The following is a 3,980-nucleotide window of genomic DNA, read 5'->3' on the forward strand; positions in this document are numbered from 1 at the left end:
AAACTGGTTAGTTACTGTTACCATCGAAGTAGTTGTTGTAGCTTATACCAACTCTACTAATAAGGAGCTTCTTGTCGCAACTAACCATTTTTTTCAGTGCAGCTTGTAGAAAGTGTCTTCAAATTGTTACACGTTACCATTTCTGAAATGTAATTAAGACTCTGCGAGCAAAAATTGCTCATTTTTGTTGCAAAACGCCAACAAATGTTTAGCAAGATCGAAATGACTTTTAACATCCATAGTTTACTACATTTAGTCTATTCAGTTCGCATGACTGGACCTCTGTGGACCACATCAACATTTCCCTTCGAAGGTGCTATTTTTTATCTTAAGAGAGAAATAATTGGACCAATGGGGATGTATGATCAAATAGCACTACGAACATTACTAAGGCTCACTTTTCAACACACCTATAAAGTACTTACATCCCGTTAAACTTTTGTAATCTTTTGTGTAAATCTTTTTTTCTCATCTCAGTCGTAAAAATTCCAACAAGACAAGCGATTTAATTCTACTCCTTGGATCTCTTGGTCAAACTCAAGATGGTACTCAACTGTATAACCATTGCATGTACAACTTTACAGTATTTCATAGTACTAAGTATGTTAGGCCAACTAAAACAAACGATTCTTTTGTAATATTGAAGTCTAAAGAAATTTTCCAAATCGACGTTTTCCAATATGAAAATGGTAACACTTATGTAACTTGAAACTTGTTTATGGACATTCCTGATGATTTAATTTCTGTTTCGCATATAAAATAAATACAGCGCAAAAATTTCATAATAACCGTTCCTATTAACCTGATTGATCAGAAATAGGTTTACATGACCGTACTAGAGTCTACGTACGTCAGTAGATTATCAAACCACGCCGAAATACAATAATTTTTAGCTTTATTTAGAAAATGACAATATTCCATTTGTAATGAGTAACCAAGCAATATTAAAACAATAATTGACAATCGCTGATTTGAATAAACAATGTATTTTATTAATAATGCATCAATCAGTATTTTAAATAATTAAGGGGGAATTTTAAGACATAGGAACACATTGTGATTGATAAAGAGATAAAAAGAGATAGCTAGTAATAGGTGAGTGATAGTAGGGCATAGATAAGTGGGGATAGAACGGGAGAGGATCGTGACGAGAATAGACGAGAGACAGAAAGAATACAGAAGTGGACATTGCAAGAGATCGGAGCGAACTGAGATGGAAAAGGATAGAAAAGAGGAAATTCAAAAAAATATGTGTGGATGTGGATTGACATGGAGATAGAAAGGGAAAGAAAACTGGAGATTTAAAGAGATACACTATAAAAAATTAAAAGAAATTTCCGAATTTTAATTTGAAAGTTACCGTATCTGATGCGGTAATAATACTTCGTTGATCGAGGGATAATACAACTTTTTAGGTTAGACTATTTCAAGGATTAGTGATTTTACCGCTTCCCTAACGGATCTGTTACGTGGCGCTGTAATATGTACTATGTGAGTTGTAAATATGCCCCAAACTTCGTAGGTAATAATAGTATCTACGTTCATTGAGTTAAATTTACAGATTTTGGTAAGATAACCATAATCGGCAAAAATCCTTTTTGATAATGTAACGTTAAATTTCCAATTATTAACTTCTCGTTATTGAGAAATATTGCAAACTTAACGCGGAGATAAACAGTATTTAAATTGGAAATTCTCCATTTTGTGTGATATTATATCAAGAAAGTGCACAATTACACTTTAACGTGAAATCAAGAAAAAAAGAGTGAAATTTAATCTCCGTGTAAAAGTTCCCTTTGATAATGTACTTTTCCCTTATATTCTGGAATAATTACTTTAAAAAATGAGACTCTTAATGATAGAAAATAATCAAAATTAATACTTTAATTATCTTACACTATTAAATTATTAATAATAATGCTGCTGAAAACTTGGACAAAGAAATCAAAGTTTAGAAATCTTGGACTTTCTATAAAATTTTCAAAACTATTTAGCATTGTTTAGCACTATTTTCCAGAAGACAATACCCCTGTATAAAGTTATATTTACAGTGGTATTTCCCCTTAAATACAGAATTTGTAAACTTAAAAAATAAAAAATATAATTATAATGGATTAAGAACGAAAATTGTAATACTATGCATTATACAATTATATTTTTTCGAAATATTTACATAATACATTTCAACGAAAACATTATTTTTAATATTTAGATAAAATTCTGTTTGCAACATTAAATTATTGATCAGTTTTCTTCATATCAAGGATATGGGTTTATTCATTTTCAGTTAATATTGCTATGTTTTTCCTGTCATTCAAATTATTATTTAATTATTCTTAATTTACATTTTTTAAATTTATTAATCATCATTGTTCTACTTTATCCATTGCATTGTACGTTGTTGCATATACTTCCGTTTTCTTGATGTTAAAGCTGAAGTCTTAAATTGTAAATATCATTTTAAAAGTTCACCCACTACAAATTTGATGCCGCCAAATAAAATTTTCTCGTACTGTCATTGGCTTCAGAGCGTACGAGTCAAAGTTTCCTTTGTTACCGCGCTGGTGACAACGCAGAATTATTTACTTACTTCTAAAAAGAAGTTTTTGTGAATAATCAAACCAAAGAGTATTGAGGGAGAAGAAATCGGTTTAATATTACTGGATCGTTGACGATATTAGAAGTGTGATGTACTGAAGACAAAATTGAGTTCAAAAGATTCGCGGTAAAGACAGCACTTCGTGCGTAAAACTGTTGCCGGTATTTCAGTAGTGTTTGCTGAAAAAACAAAGTAAGTTTAATTAATATTTTTATTTGATTTATATTTTAATTGTTAAGCGTCTATAAACTATACTTAGACGGTTTTACTTTTATTTAAATACATACGGAAATCAATTTTCCGTCAAGTTAGACAGGGTATAGACGCTCGTTCATTATCTTTTTTGTTCGTCCCTTGTTTTACGAAAGAGGAAAATACACGCGGAAAATGTTTAAAGCTTGCCTTTACTAAACGAAATTTACAAAAAGATTTGAAATCTTTACATTTTCTAAATTGTCATTCTCAACCACATTGAAATTATTTTATTTCTTCCTTTAAAAAATGTAAACCATTCCCTTTTATAGTAAAGACATATACATTGTAGACAATTTAATATTTCAAATTTCAATAAAAGCTGTGTTTTTCTTTCACACTCGTACTATCATGAGGGTTCGCATTTCGTACTTAATTAATTGAAAAAGCGTTAATGGAAGGAGAGGGAAAGTTTGCGGCAGGAGGTTTCAACGACTTCATAACGTTTTTTAAAGGAAAATGTGTTCAAAAAATAATTAAAACGTTTTTGATTTGGTATTTTTTTCCAGCAATTACCTTTTTTTATTATTATTTTTTACATAATTCATTTTCAAACAATTTTTTAAATAACATTATTCTTTTACACCAAATATTTTGACACAATTAACAAATAATTTGTTTTAGCATTCGGTTAGGACTTAACATCTTAATAGGCTACGAAACCCTTCCTTGCAGGCGCTCGACGCCTACTTTGACTATTTTTTTGTTATCCAATGCAGTCAAGAAATTGCCAGAGTTATGTCCCTATGGTTTCAATTTGATTATTGCTTACATTCTGAAATAACTGCATGCGTTTTACCTTCACTTTCGAGTTCAAAAAAATGGCGTTAAGTATATCGCTTTTTAGGAGCTACACTGAGAAACTTTGAACTGGGAAAATTACTAAATTAGGTTACAATCGAGGGACCAAGGCGATAATTCGTATATTTTAATACAATAATCGTAAGCTATGCTATTTGTTTATGAAACTTTTCTATTGATAATACGAAGTCTTGGTATTTTTTATAGTAAAATCCTAGATAGGATAAATTACAGTTTGTCAAGTTAAAGCGTGGGTGGCTTTACTCGCAGTCGGTAAGGTGTATCGACATGATTTTGGTGTCAAAATATTAAGAAGAGCTCCCTCTTT

The sequence above is a fragment of the Belonocnema kinseyi genome, chromosome 8 (genome assembly GCF_010883055.1).
Source record: "Belonocnema kinseyi isolate 2016_QV_RU_SX_M_011 chromosome 8, B_treatae_v1, whole genome shotgun sequence".
Taxonomy (NCBI): Eukaryota; Metazoa; Arthropoda; class Insecta; order Hymenoptera; family Cynipidae; genus Belonocnema; species Belonocnema kinseyi.